The sequence below is a fragment of the Typopeltis vanoorti genome, chromosome 10 (genome assembly GCF_054136105.1).
Source record: "Typopeltis vanoorti isolate ZY-2024b chromosome 10, IOZ_Tvanoo_1.0, whole genome shotgun sequence".
NCBI classification, from domain to species: Eukaryota; Metazoa; Arthropoda; class Arachnida; order Uropygi; family Thelyphonidae; genus Typopeltis; species Typopeltis vanoorti.
The window spans coordinates 136802389-136818364 of NC_143558.1; the positions used below are offsets into that span (position 1 = coordinate 136802389).

Genomic DNA, 15976 nt, shown 5'->3' on the forward strand with positions numbered 1-15976 from the left:
TCCTGACGTTCTTCCAGATGAATTTGTGCAGATTGACCAGTTTGTCCTTAATAACATAAGCCACAAGAGCAGGAGATTCTATAAACTCCAGGATAAGATAGAGGAGGATATTTGTCTTTTGATGAGATAGGAACATATTAAGTTTGCGAACTGAATGGAAAGCAACTTGTACGTTAATCTGGCAAAGTAATCTGGCTATTTTTTCAGAAAGTCCCTTAATATTTGTAATACAAATTCTGGTAATTTCTTCTTGAGAAGGGTTAGGACAACTGCCATAATTATTGATAGTTTTTACATTATAACCATTTGCACTAAAGGTAGTTCTGATAATAAACAGTTCTTTGTTTAAAAGAGAATTTGTAGAACAAATTTTGAGCTCTGTCAACTAAGAATTTGATTACACCATATTTGAGATGATGAGAGTTTAGAATCAATGTATTTACCAGAGTGAGTTGGTTTTCTATATATTGAGAACTGTCAACTGTCATTTGATTGACGTAGAATGAGAACATCCAGAAAGGAAGACAATTGTTGTCTTCTACCTGTAGGGTAAATTTGAATTTTGGGTTAATTGAATTAATTTTAATAAGAAATTCATGAAGATCAGATAAAGAGGAGTTCCATACAGCAAACACATCATCAACGTATCTGTACCAAACCAATGGTTTAGGTGAAAAACTGTCTCTGGAATATGTTGTTTGAAATGTTCCATAAAGCAATTGGCTAGAGTTGGAGAAAGTGAAGACCCCCATAGCTGTTCCCTCAATCTGCTTATATAGTTTGTTCTGACATCTAAAGTATATATATCCTGAATTAATTATGAAGTCTAATAATTTTCCAATATCTGGAGGAAAGTCTTTGTAAGGCAAATCAGTCGTATCTGTCAGAGGGATATTTGTAAAGAGTGAGACTACATCAAAACTAAATAGAAGATCTGTGGGTTGTAATGATAAACTTGAAATTTTTTTCTTAAAATCTGTTGAGTTTTATATTAAGGGAGCAAAATTTCCTGTATTGTTGAGATTAGAGAAATATTTTGAAATTTTATATCCAGCAAATTCAAATTGCTGGACAATGTGGTGTTTGTCGCCATTTTTCATCGTGTTGGTGCCATGCCAACTGACAGTATCACAGTAAATATGTTATACACACATAAATACTCTAAAAACATGAAAATCTGTATTAATACACTATACTACACTAATTTTCTGAGGAAAATTATATATAGGAATATATATAAAGTGTCTGAAAACCAGGAGCAATCTCTTGAAAATAGTAACATGGAACGTCAGAACACTCTACGAGGCAGGCAAATTAGATAATCGACTGCAGAAATTAAAAGTGCTGAAGGCCGATATTGCAGGTATCAGTGAAGTGAGGTGGACAGATACAGGCATAATAAGAAGAAAAAATCACACTATAATCTACTCTGGCAGTGACTTACACCTTAATGGAGTAGCGCTTGTCCTAAGTAATAGAATTGCAAAATCTCTACAAGGATATTGGCCCATAAATGACAGAATCATAACAGCCAAAATAACTGCACAACCATTCAACCTGTATATTATCCAAGCATATGTGCCAACCCAAGATCACCCAGATGAAAATTTGGAACAATTTTATGAAGACATCCAAACTGCAATCTCCAGTGCAAAGTCAGATGATGTTATTATAATGATGGGCGACCTAAATGCAAAAGTGGGCTCAGAAAAAATCTCATTTTGCATGGGAAACCAAGGGCTTGGAATCAGAAATGAAAGAGGTGAAATATTAATTCAATTCTGTGAAACTAATGACCTAATAATTGCCAACACACTGTTTAAACATCCTCCCAGAAGACTATATACCTGGAAAAGCCTTGGGGTCATCTATAGAAACCAAATTGACTATATAATAATAAGCAAAAGATTCCAAAATGCAATAACACAAACAAAAACATATCCTGGAGCAGACATAGGATTGGACCACAACCCAGTGATCGCAAAAATCAAAATAAAACTTAAGATATCAAGCCAACCATTCATAAGAGAAACTTATAATTCAGACTCACTTAACAATCAAGAAGTTAAAGACTGCTTTATAAAAGAATTCACAAAATCCCTTAACAAGTCTGACACCACAACTCACACAGAAAATAGAACACCAATCGATGAAATTAACATGAATTGGCAAACATTCAAGAATAGCATCAATGAAGCAGCCAAAAATACACTCCCACAATTAAAAAGGAAAAGGAATAAACCTTGGATGAATGAAAAAGTACTGACGTTGATGGAACAAAGAAAAAAGTTAAAGAACAAACCTGAATATAAAAGCATGAATAAAGAAATAAAAAAAGAATGCAGGAAAGCCAAAGAAGAATGGATTAAATATAAATGTATAGATATAGAAAACCTTGATAGAAAACACAGAAGCAGAGAAATGCATGAAAAGATCAGAGAATTGACAAGCAGGACAAATACAGCAAACCATGCAAGTGTCATTAGAGACTCAAGAGACCATATTCTAATGGATAAAAAAGAAATCATGGAAAGATGGATTGAATACACAAGGAAATTATATGAACAACAAAGAAATGATATTCCTGAACAGACTGATTTAGAAGGACCATCCATTTTACTCTTATGAAGTTGAAAATGCCATCAGAAAACTAAAACCACAATAAAGCTGCAGGAATAGATAACATCTTGGCAGAATGGTTGAGAGCTCTCGATGAAGGAGGACTGAAATTTCTAACAAAATTATGCAATAAAATATACGAGACTAGATTTCTACCCAAAGATATTAATCACTCAATTTTTGTTCCAATTCCCCCAAAAAAACAAAAGCTACAAGATGTGAAGAGTTCAGGACAATCAGCCTCATCAGTCAAGTATCAAAAGTCCTCCTATACGTTATTCTTGAAAGAAATAAAAGAAAAATAAACATAGAAATAAATGACACACAAAGTGGCTTCAAGGAAAATGTAGGTACAAGAGAAGGTATTTTCAACATCAGAACCATCATAGAAAGATATCTAGAAAAACAAAAAGATGTGTACCTCTGCTTTATAGATTACAAAAAAGCATTCGACAATGTCCAACATGAACAATTAATTGAAATCCTTTCAAAAATAGGCATGGATGGAAAAGACATTAGGCTATTAACTAATCTTTACTGAGAACAGACTGCATCTTGGAGAATAAATAGAGAGACCTCAGAAGAATTCCCAGTTCAGAAAGGTGTGAGACAAGGCTGTGTCTTTTCTCTGATTCTCTTTAACCTGTACACAGAAGAAATATTTAATAAAATTAGTAACCTCAAAGAAATCACTGTAGGGGACAGAAATATTAATAACCTAAGATAAGCAGATGACACAGTTCTTCTAGCTGAAAACAAATATGACCTCAAAACTTTTATAGATGAGACCCTCAAGTATAGCGAACAGTATGGCCTCAGTTTCAACTTTAAAAAGACAAAAATCATGATAATTTCAAGAGAAAAGAAAATACCAAAAATATGCATCAATATAAAAGGAAATAAATTAGGACAGGTGGTGCAAAAATACATATGCCTCGGACACTTGATCACAGAAAATGGCAGGACAGAAGATGAAATTAGAAAAAGGATTGAAATTGCAAGGTCAACTTTCAACAGGATGAAAAATCTACTAACATTAGAGAATTAAATCTGAAAACAAGACTAAGAATCTCCAAATGCTACATATTGTCTACATTATTATATGGAGTAGAGACATGGACACTCTCCAATCTGAGTGTGAAAAAACTGGAGGCCTTTGAAATGTGGATGCTGTGAAGAATTATGAGGATATCATGGAAAACAAAAAGACAAATGAAGAGGTACTAGAGATGGCAGGCGTAAACAGGAGCCTGATGAAAGAAATTAAAAAGAGAAAAGTCAAATTTTGGACATATTCTGAGACATAACTGCCTACAACGGACACTTCTCAAAGGAACTGTTGAGGGAAAGAGGAAGACAAAGACTGGAGTGGATGAAAAATATAGAAGACTGGACCTATCTCTCATATGAGGAATGCAGCAGAGAGGCAGGTCCAGTCTTCTATATTTTTCATCCACTCCAGTCTTTGTCTTCCTCTCTTAAACTCCTGGAGGGAGAAGACACCTGACAGGATATATAAAGTATATGAATCCTTAGACTCATCAAAGGAAGCCCTAAACATCATGTCAAGAACTAACCAACATTTGTGCACTATCTATCATACTTTACTTTGAACTCATTCACATTCATGGCACCCACAACAGATTCTGGCAACCTATTCCACTTGTTTATACTCTCCAAGTAAAAATCTTGGTTCTAACAACCTTGCTAACTACACTCTTACTCAGTTTCCATGGATTGACCATAGTTTTCCCATCACCAGACCTGTTCTGAAAAATTTCTTCTTAATTAATCTTGTAAAAATCTCTCAGTAATTTGTATTTCTCTATCCACAAATCTTCAATCTTTTCTCATAAGGTTCATCCCATAGGCATACTACCATCTTGGTAACTCCTTTCTGGATCCAAATCACCAAGAAACTATACTGGTGCCCAGATCTGCATGCAGTAGTTAAAATGGGGTCTTATCAAGGCTCGGAAGAGGAATAACTTTAACAAGCAGACAAAATTATTCTTCATTAACCAAGTATTCTGATGAGCTGCTTTAGCCACTTTTGCTATGTGTCCCCTAAACTTTAACTACCTATCCACAAGTCTTGGGCTTCGTCAATTTTCTGGAGTATAGTTCCACCAATGTAGTATACATACAGCTGGTAATCTTTTCACCCCAAAATTCATAACTCTTCACACTTTGCCACATTAAACTGATATCCATTTTCCTTTGCCTGGTCTGCAAATTTATTTAAATCATCCTACAAAATTTTGACATCATTTATATATATATATATATATATATATATATTGCTCTTCCCAACTTTGCATCATTGGCAACAAATTGAACATTTACTCTCAGATATTTTCCTATAATGTACAAATTAAACAGTAACAGTCCAAGAACAAAACACTGCGGCATGCCACTAGTCAAAAGGCCTTTTTTTTTTTTTTGGACTCTACTCCTGAATAAATTATTCTCTGATATCTCTCCATCAACTACCCTCTTATCTACATTACCAACGTTATATCCATCTCCATGTTCTGCAGTTTACTGATTAGAATTTCGTGTGGTATCCTGACAAAGGCTTTTGCAAAGTCCAACAGTATCACTGTAAACCCATTATCTTTATTCAACTCAGCTGTCACTGTATTATAAAACATCAGCACGTTACTGAGGTATGACACTTCACAAAACCATGTTGCCTTCCCAGACAGTATCCCATTTTCACCTATCCATTCCTGTATTTTGCTCTTGACCAACTTCTCCAGTACTTTGACAACTCTTTGATATGCTGATTGGTTGCCACATCAGTCTTGGAGCCTCCTTTATGCAACTATTTTCCCCTCCCTCCACCCTCTCAGGACTAACCTAGATCTGAGACTTTGATTAAACAATGTGGTCAAGGGCACTGACAATTCCCTTGCAGCTTCACGTTCTGTAATATGCTATACACCTCTATTTCATTAGAGGTTTGGAAGAGAAGAAAGGGAAGGGCTTATATGGGAACTAAGGTTCCCATATAAGCCTTTCCCTTTCTCCTTCCTGCAATATCACCACCACCTTGATGATATACTCTTGCAAAGTGTTCACTTAGTAATTCTACTATTTTGATTGATTAAGTTACCTCCCTATTATCGGCATTCATTAAAATCATTCTGCCATAAACATTCTTTCTTTTACTTGCAACTTATTGAAAGAACTGTTTGGGATTATCTTTAGCCTGCATTGCTGATTTCCTTCATACTCTGCTTTTGCTGTTCTTACCACACTAGTATACCCTTCTGGCTTGTGCCTTGTACTCTTCATGTTCTTGCTGGTCACCTTTCTCCTTAAATTCCCTCCACGGTTTTTTTTTTTTTTTTTTTCATTTCCACCTTAATGATTGATATTTATCCATTTAACTCCCACTTGATTTACTCTCCTTACTCTAGGTATACAGTCTGCCATTACTTCCCTCAAACACTCCTTTACCACTTCTCATGAATTATCACATCCAGCCAAGCATTCTCCTAAGCTTGTCATACTTACCAGCCCATAATTCCACATATACTCTGTCTTAACTGAAAATTCTACACATTTAGCCACCTCCCAGGTCAAGACCATATGATCACTTTCACCAATTAGTGGCAATGTGGTCATATTCGTTATAGACAAATTCTCAATGCGGTTACTAGATTTGAGCACTTTTGAACCCCTGGTATATTCCATCACATGCTTTCTCATGTAATTATCCCTTAGTAGCTGCATAAATTCCATTTCCTTCCTCCTATGTGTCCTCTCTTCCTTCCAATCTATGTTCCAATAGTTGAAATAACCCCTAATAATTACCTATCCTCCACTCATTGAGTATTTGCTGATGCATAGTATCTCCATCTTTCCATTCCCTGGTCTATAGCAATATCCAACTGTTTATTTTGTTCTGCTGGCCTCTATCTCACACCAGATAGCCTCAGATGTGCTATTTTCACTGTCTGCAGTTCATTGGCTCTGTTAACACTCATCAGTAATGCTCCCCTTCCCCATTCTTTTCTCTCTGTGATCCCTGAATCCCTGAACACACTTCACATTCTATCTAACTAGATCATCTTCTGTCAGCCAGGTCTTACTAATGCCAATAACCTTTGGTCATCATGAACTAACAAATGCCAAAAATTCCTCCTGCTTGTTCCAAATGCTCCTGGCATTAATGTACATAAAGTGCAAAAGCTTCACAGCCCCACATCTATCCTGACACTTTATAATAACAACCCCATTCTGGTTTGTTACCAATTTATTTATTTATTCTTATGGCAAAAGGAATGCAAAACATCTACAGGTCAATGTCCAATCTGGAAAGTCAATCCATGGCCTCATCAGTCACCTTGTGGATGTCCTGAAGGCCACCACCATGAAATTGGCGTCTTGGACAGTCGTTCACAATATGAGTAATCGTCTGGGCCACGGGAGAACAATCACAATAAGGATGGTCTAACAACCTCCATTTATGTAGTAGGTAGCCACATCTGTTCTGGTTAGTTCTGATCCTGTTGATAGATGACCAAAACTTCCTAGTAAGAGTAAAACCAGACTGCAGAGCACAGGGATCTTCTACCAGGAAGCCGTTTGTTGGAAGATTGTTGGACCAGTATTCTCTCCACATGTCAGGTGTTGATGGTAGGGCAGCTGAAGAGAGTTTGTCCATGGACCAGAAAGGCTTTCTAGATTTTAGGCTAAGACTAGGTGGATTTATGAGAGTCTGGTGCAGGGGCAGGAGTGGGTTGCTCATCACTTTATTAAATTCTTTAATCGACTCTTGTCTTCTCTGTATGTTTGGTGGAGCAGTGTTAGATAGGACAGGTAGCCAGGAGAGAGGGGGTGCTTCTTACTGTCCCACTAATTGTGCGCATGGTAGAGTTTAGCTGGGTGTCTATAACGTTAGTGTGTGTGTGTGTGTGTGTGTGTGCACTTCTTTCCCAGACAGGGGCACAGTATTCTGCTGCAGAGAATGCGATGGCTTGTGCTTAGGACTTCTGCACCACAACCCCAGGTTGTTCCAGCAAGCCTGGAAATGATATTGTTTCTCATTTTAATTTTATTGGACAGGTTGGTGATGTGCCTTTTATAGGTTAGACTTCTGTCCAGGCTCATGCCAAGGTATTTCGGTGAGGCTCATGTTCTACCATTTTTCCCCAGAAAGAAAGGTTGAGGTGTCAGTTTGCCTTTGTTCAGGTAAAATACTGTGGACACAGTTTCTGTTGGATTTGCATGAGCTGCTATGTGGTAAGTCATACATGTAGATGTTAAGGAGGCTAACACAGAGCCCTGTGGGAGACTGTTGTGAAGGAATCTGGGCCTACTCTTTTTTTCCACCAATATGAACCTGGATCTTTCTGTTGGAGAGAATGGATTCAAAACGCTGGAAAGTTTTTTTGCGCCTTATAATATTTCCTAACTTTAGGAGGAGGCCCCTGATCCAGACTGTGTCGTAAGCTGATGTTAGGTCAATGAAAAGTAGCTCTGGATTTAAGTTTCTCCTGGAAGCCTGCTTCAATCTGTGTTACCAGGACCTGGTCACTTTCGACGAGTGGTGAAATTCTTTTAAGGAGAATTCTTTCAAAGAGCTTAAAGGTGGAGTAAAGCAAGGTGATAGACCGTAGATTTTTGACATCATTTGGATCTTTCCCTGGGTTGGGCATGCCAATTATTTTGGCTTCCTGCCACAGATTTGGTAGTTTTCCAGTCATTATAATTTTTGAGAAAAGGGCAGCAAGCCATATTTGAGTTTTAAAAATAACATTTTAGTTTGTTGAAATTAAAGTTTTACTTCAAAAATAAATATAGTGTTTTAATTTATTTCCCTCTACATTGTTTTGACTTTTTGTAGTATTTTTGGTGTATATTGAGAGGGGCAGCAAACTTAGGGACAGCCCTGGGTGGCAAAAGCATTAGCTACACCACTGGATATATGCACATGCATACCCACCTACGTATACTTAATATAGATAGATATATGCATACCCATCTACATTTACTTAATATATATGTATATAGATATATGCACATGTATTGCCACCCACATTTATTTAATATATAGATAGATGCATACCATGCACATGATATCAGTGCGAATATTCTGAAAACTTGTAAGTTATCTTCCTTCTTGGATTTTCCTAAATGAAAATTGCACTTGTAGTCTGTAAATTTAATGAAACATAACTCACAAATACTTTTTGTTTATGGACAACTATATTTTGTCTCTAAATCAGGCATTCCCAACCTTATGCCCACGGGCACCATGGCGCCCATCGACCAATTTGTGTGTGCCCATGTGCCATATAGTTTGAAATAATCACATGCACATCATGCAACAATTCATGGAATGCCATATGAAGCATGGGTTAATGACACATGACGAATATTACGACACATGACGAATTAAACGCTTACAATGTAAAGTAGATGCTCATTCGAAGTTGTTCATTATCTGTTGCTAGTTATATGCATATAATTTTAACGGTGTCTTGTACTTAAATTTTTGATTAGATTCCAGATGAAAACTTCTGGAATCTAGTGGATAGAAAAAAAGTTTCCATTCTTAAAAAGAGCAGCGTACAAGATAAAATCATTTTTTTGGTTCCACATACCTTTGTGAATCATTGTTTTCAACCATGAATATCATAAAATCAAAATATAGATCATGACTCACTGATGAGCATCTTGATGATTGTTTAAGAACTGGAATATCATCATATTCTCCTAATTATGAAGCACTGGCCAATGAAATGCAATGCCAAAGATCACGCTAACTTACATATGTGTATATATATATATATATATTTACATTTTTATATAATGTAAACTTTTAGGTAATAAAACATTTGATTATAATGTAAACTTTGTATGTATTCATTTAACAAAAGAATTCAAAAAATGGATGGTGCCCGACCGGTATTTTTGAATGTGCTCTAGGAAACAAAAAGGTTGGGAAACCCTGCTCTAAATATTTTAAACATGTATTGAAATATCTGTTTATTGTCACATGTCTATTCTGGCTAGTTTTTTACTAGTCTACTGTCACTGATTACACAGGCCTGAGAAGTAATAATTGATTTTTATGTGCTGAGTTTAGAAAAAATAGTAAAAAAAAAATTCCATCACCCACCAGTTTCTAATTTTATCGTTTTTATTAGTAGTATTTGAATTTGAAGTCAGCGCATTGGTATTTATTTACAGCTAATTAGTTGTATAAGTGCCTTTTTATGATAAATATAGAAATTTCCACAAAACTTCTCATTGTTAAGATAGGAGAAGGAGGGAGGAATGCAGATAAAAATGCAAGTGGCTACTTTGAATCCGATTCACCGAGATAATGGATGACTTTCCTGTTGTCACAGACACTTACATTTTCTTGTGTGATTCTTTAGCTGAACTTTGGTTTCTAAGGTTATCATATTTCTGAAAGGTGGCATATTTTCTGAGTTAGTGTGAGGATTTAATTTAATATGTTTGCAATTTTTTTAATGTTTTACATAGTGTTGTGTAATAGTGTTGATATCATTCATTTAACTGTGTTTTAAGTGGTGTTTGTAATGGCTTCAAGAGTTTGTAAAAATTCACCTAACATTTTCTGCTACATATGCGGGGAATTAGTGGTAAAAAAAACAACGGAGAAACGTTACAGATTTCGTGAAAAAAAGTGTACTATGCATATTTTGGGATGAAACTTGGTGACTTAGATAAGTCATGGGCACTGCATATAGTATGTTCCATTTGTGTCGAAGAACTTAGAAGGTGGTCGAAGGGAGAACAAAAATCTTTCCTTTTCAGAATTCCAATGGTATGGTGGGAACCCCACAACCATACTGATGACTGTTACTTCTGTTCTTTGAATGTTCGAGGTTTTAATGTGAAAAATAAAAGACATTTCCTATCCTAATTTATCATCTGCAATACCCCAGTGGAACATGGTCCTGAAATATCCATGCCAACACCACCACTCAGCAGCGATTCAAATGAAGAAGTTGAAGATTTCAATGATGACGAATACAAAGATAGTGGCCCACATGAACTTTTTTCACAGACTGATTTAAACGACTTAGTCAGAGATTTGGATCTTCCTAAGGAATCTGCAGAACTGCTGGGCTCGAGACTAAACGAAAAAAATTTGTTAGCCCTTCTTTCTCATAGTTTAGATATAGAGAAAGAGATTCTCTTCCTTAGTTTTCAGAGGAAGGTGATTTAGTTTACTGTAGCAATATTCCTGGACTGATAGTCAAAGCTAATTCAATGTAAAATATGAAATCATCGATTGGAGGTTGTTTAACAATTCCTCACAAAAGCCTCAAAGCTGTGCTTCTCCATAATTACAATAAGTATGCTTCAGTACCAGTAGCACATTCTGTGCATTTGAAAGAATGATACAAAAATTTAGCCTTCATTCTCAGCAAACTTAAGTACAATGATCATGGATGGACAGTTTGTGGTGATTTTAAAGTTATATCTATGATTTTGGGACAACAAAGAGAATACACCAAATACCTGTGCTTTTGAAATCATCTGAAACACATCTCCTTGCGGATATGTCTAATTGTGCGAGTGGACAGCCGAGATCGAGAGCAACATTGGATCAAGAAGGAATGGTCAGAAAGCGTCACATTAGAACCTGGAAGTAAAAATGTGTTACATGAAACTTTGGTTGCTCGGGAAAAAATCCTTTTACCCCTGCTTCACATAAAGCTGGGATTGATGAAACAATTTTGCAAGGCTTTGTCGAAAGAAGTAGAGAGTTTTAAATACATCTGTGCAAAATTTCCAGATTATCTATAGCAAAATTGAAAGAAGGTATTTTTATTGGTCTGGACATCAGGAAACTTATGAAGGATAAACTGTTTGAAGAAAAAATGGCAACTGTTGAAAAAGAAGTGTGGAAAGCTTTGAAAGAGGTGGTGATCAAATTTTTAGAAAATCACAAGGACCCCAACTATAAAATGATTGCGGAAGACATGCTACAGAAATTCAAGGATTTGGGATGCTCTATGAGCTTAAAAGTGCAATTTTTCAACTCTCATTTAGACACTTTCCTGAGAATCTGGGAACTGTCAGCGAAGAACAAGGAGAGCAATTCTACCAGGACATCCAGGAGATGGAAAGAAGGTATCAGGGCAGTTGGAATGTCAACACGATGGCAGACTATTGCTGGATATTGCGCAGAGACAACCCAGGAAAAGAATTTCACAGAAAAAGTTCAAAAAGAAACTTTGAAGGAAAAAGACCCCACAACGAAATATAAAGTATGTACTAAAGATTAATCTTTAATTACTTTAATTAAAAAAATATTTTCCAATACTTTCATTCCAAAATGTTTATGGAAAATTTTAAATACTGTTATTTTACTTAATATAATGCTTTCTAAAGCTATTTTACTGTAATATTGAGATCCATTTTATAAAAAATCCTTACGTGATAGAGAAAATGGAAGAGATATTTGAAATCAGCGGTCAAAAATAAATCAGAAACAGTTAATAGTTTCATAGTCAACTTTTCATGACTTGAATTTTGTAGGCCTGTGTTATTTCATTTAAAGATGTGTGAGAGACTAAGGTTGCCAACCTTTGTCTCTCACACATCATTCATTACTTTTGATTTGTTAGTTCAGCTGTATGTGTGTATTATATATATTAAACTTATCCACTTTCAATATGAAATTCATTCAAAATACAACACAAAACTAATACTTAAGTTTCATCCTTGCCTCTAAGAAAGCCCCAGAGCTAAGTTCTTAATAGATAGTAAACAATACATTCTAGTTTTTCTCTCTACTGAACTATACTTATGGAAAATAATATTAAATTAAAAATTCAATTTGACTTTCATTCTTCTACAGTCTTCTTACTTACACATTTTAATGAAACAAGTGAATAATGATCATTAGCTTTTATTCTCATTGAAAAAAAAAAGAAAACAATAGTATAATAGTGTCATTGATATAAAGGTAATAAAGACTAGTTTGTATTCAATAGGTATTATGTTCTCTCATTTCCAAGTTTTCCATACGTATTTATAGGTGATTTAGAAGATCATAACTTTAAAGTTCCTATATTTTCATTTAAGAATCGATGCTGTTTTAAGTACTTGATGTTTGCATCCAGAGCATGGATCCCAGATTATCCTCTGTGCTATAGCTTTTTTTTTTTTTTGATGATGTGAATTCAGAAGTACAGCATGATTTTTACAGTCCCAGTTATTAAATCATTCTCTACAGGAGATTAATTTCACTTATTTTAATGATTAGCTTATATCATATGATGTAAAATCAAATTTAATCACATGCCAAGACATATTAACATGTTCAGAGTTAGTGATATGTAATGTAGATATGAAAACTTCATTAAGTTATATTAAAAAGGAATACGTTTCAAAAATAAATTCTTTAACACACAGTTGTTCTTTTTATTATTATTATTATTATTCCTGATACCTCCAAGGAGTCCGAAGACTCATCGCGGGAGGACATCTTCAACTGTCTCTACACCTTACCTCTACTACGAATCAACGCCATCTACCGCCCACCTCCAACACCACCACAACTAGTAATTTTTGTCTGTAAATTGCGTGTGTTCTGAAGGGCCGATTTGTATGTATGCGGGATGAAAAACCCGAGTTTCCGGGAGAAAAAACCCTGCTACCTGCTATAATGTTACATTATAAAATTGTCAAGAAGGGTAAGAGATGGCAATACAGAAAACTATTAACTGTACTACATTTGGTTATTCCTATCAGCAAGATATTATTAAGGCCATAAATATATTCAACTACATTCTTGCCTAAGTATGAGGTTATTGTGTGTATTTTGGACAAGGAAGAACCCGGGAGGGGATTATTTCCCCAATTGAAAATGTTACATCATTGTATAATTTGCTGCCTAATGGTAAATTTCTTTTCAGCAATAAGGTTAGCAAGAATTATTTTTATTTATGTTATAATTCTACATCTGTTAGTTGTTTACAGTGAATTACTTGCATATATCTTATTTCCCTGCTTCCTCCACTTTTCAGTGCTCACCATGTTCCTAGATATTTTTGTTTCCATTTAGACTTAAGACTTACTGTATTTTTTCTTTATAATGGTACAAATATTCTCTTTTTCAGTGAATACATCAAGTGCAAAGGAATGGGAACCAGTGGATGTTTCACAGGTGCAGATATTCCGATAAGATTCATTGGAAAAGGAATATTTTAGATTTAATCATTATTTTATTTCTTGGGTGTAGAAGATTATGAAAGTGGTCCAAGTACAGTTCTTCATTGTACTTTTAACATTCTTCCTCATGTCAAGGTATTGCATTTGATGTTGAGTAAGCAACATCAAATACAATCAAATTATCAGTCATATCTTTTTGTAATATGCTTGATTGCATGATTTGCAATAACAGTTTTTGTGGTCTATTATAAGTACTTCATATAATATAATAATTTTTTCCTGCAATACATACACAACTATGAATGAAATTATATTAATACATTAAATCTTGAGAAATAAAATTAAATATCAGATTTGAAAAGTGCTGACTCAGTCAGTAAATATAATTTAATATAACTATCCATATTAATAATTTCTGCTATGATACACAGCCAAATTATCAACAGCAGAACACTTAACCATCACCTACTTTGTTATCCAAGAGATTGATCAGCATTCAGTCTAGATCAAGGCTACACTTTTGCTGGCACCTTTTCACTTATTGATATAACTTTACTAACAGGTATCTGAATGCAAGCAAATGTTGATTAATTAGTTAATTGCACACTTTGATACTAGAATTGTTCAGTTTTTTTTTTTTTTTTAATTATTAAAGTTATGTTTAACTAAGAGTTTGAATAGTTTTATATAAACATTCCAAGAGAACGGTATAATTTCGTGCAGTGTATTATAACAGTTTTTAAGATATGTGAATGTTTAAGTTATGCAGTTGAAAAATGTAAGAGTTATCCACAAAAATTATGTACATGTTAATTTGTTTAAAAAAAAAGGATCATAATTAAGGCTAGCATTGACAATGTCATGTTTTTTCCTTCATTTTTGATAAGGTCGGACTTAATCTTGTGACTTTCACAAATACATTTATATCTAATATTTTTTCAGAGAAATATTAGTATAAATTTTATTCATTATAGTAACCTGAAATGAATCCACTCTCCAATTTAGGTGTCAAGTATTCATATTTTGAAAAATGCACATATCTGTCACTTTGGCTATCTTCTAAATGAGGTATTGTTTAGCATTCTTCATATAAACTCATCCTATTTACTTCAGCAAAGTCAAAATATAGATGACTTTCCCACAACAAACATCAATTCATTTTAGAGAAATTATGGAGACTTCAACTGTGTGAGAAATAATTACTTTAATTTCCCAGCATTTCTACCTTCATATTAAAGTCATCATCTGGAGTATACACACATATATATATTATATATATACAGACACAAGCTATATTACATTTCAAACAGTCTGCCAAAGATATAATGATTTGATCAACCGTTATTCTATTGGCCTGACCTCTAGTAGAAAAAAACAAAAACTACATCAAATCTATATTCTATTTATAACATTATCAGAGAGCAAATTCATATATAGTTTTATTACAGCAAAAGTGCTGACCTAATTTATCATGAGAGTTAAGATCTTGGATTACTTGCAGTCTTATTTATAATTAACTCTTAGATGAAAAGGTTATGTGGATAGAATATGTGCCTTGTGCCTTCCATATTCTTGAGATTTTTAGGCCATCATCATTGTTAAGATTTAGGGTGGTTGATAAGAATTTCACAGGCCTCCTTAGATTTATGTTCATACCATGTTTTGGCGTGATGTAAACAACAGGTGCTTTTCCAGTCAAAAAGGCTGGATTTACCATAGTTATTAAATTTAATGTGCCGTTTATGTTCTAAAGGAAAGGATACAGCAAACACTACTTTAACTCAAGTCCTCACCAAAGCCCTATATACTGTTTTACATGCTAAGAGAAATTCACTATAACAAACTATTACTGGTAATCCTGATAAATTTGCTATAGTGAGAGTCAGCTGCACTAAAAACAGAACCTAAAATTTATTTTATACATAATCTTAAGCCATGAGGATGAGCATATGTATTCATATAACAAGAGCATACATGCCTCATAGAAGTAAACCACCCATCAGTTGAAAAGGTCTAACAATAAATGTTAACACCTTCAAGGGTTCAAAATGAGGTGTCATGAGTCAAAAGGTGTGCTATCTGTCCCATTTAGTTCTGTGGAAGGATTGTTTAGATTTTTATATATAAAACAAATACCAAACAAAGTTTGTAAAACATATAGTACATCTTCGTGCAGTGTGTGGGT

At 34.5% G+C, this 15976-nt stretch overlaps 1 protein-coding gene across 1 annotated transcript in view; it reads left to right on the plus strand.

Annotated features, from left to right (window-relative positions):
- Nucleotides 1–14564, plus strand: part of LOC150102826 (xylulose kinase) — a 268998-nt gene extending 254434 nt beyond the window's left edge. Inside the window, exon 17 of the mRNA XM_090398826.1 lies at nucleotides 13740–14564. The gene's annotated coding sequence lies outside the window, so the exon portion shown is untranslated. The remainder of the gene's footprint in view (nucleotides 1–13739) is intronic.
- The last annotated feature ends 1412 nt before the right edge of the window (nucleotides 14565–15976 follow it).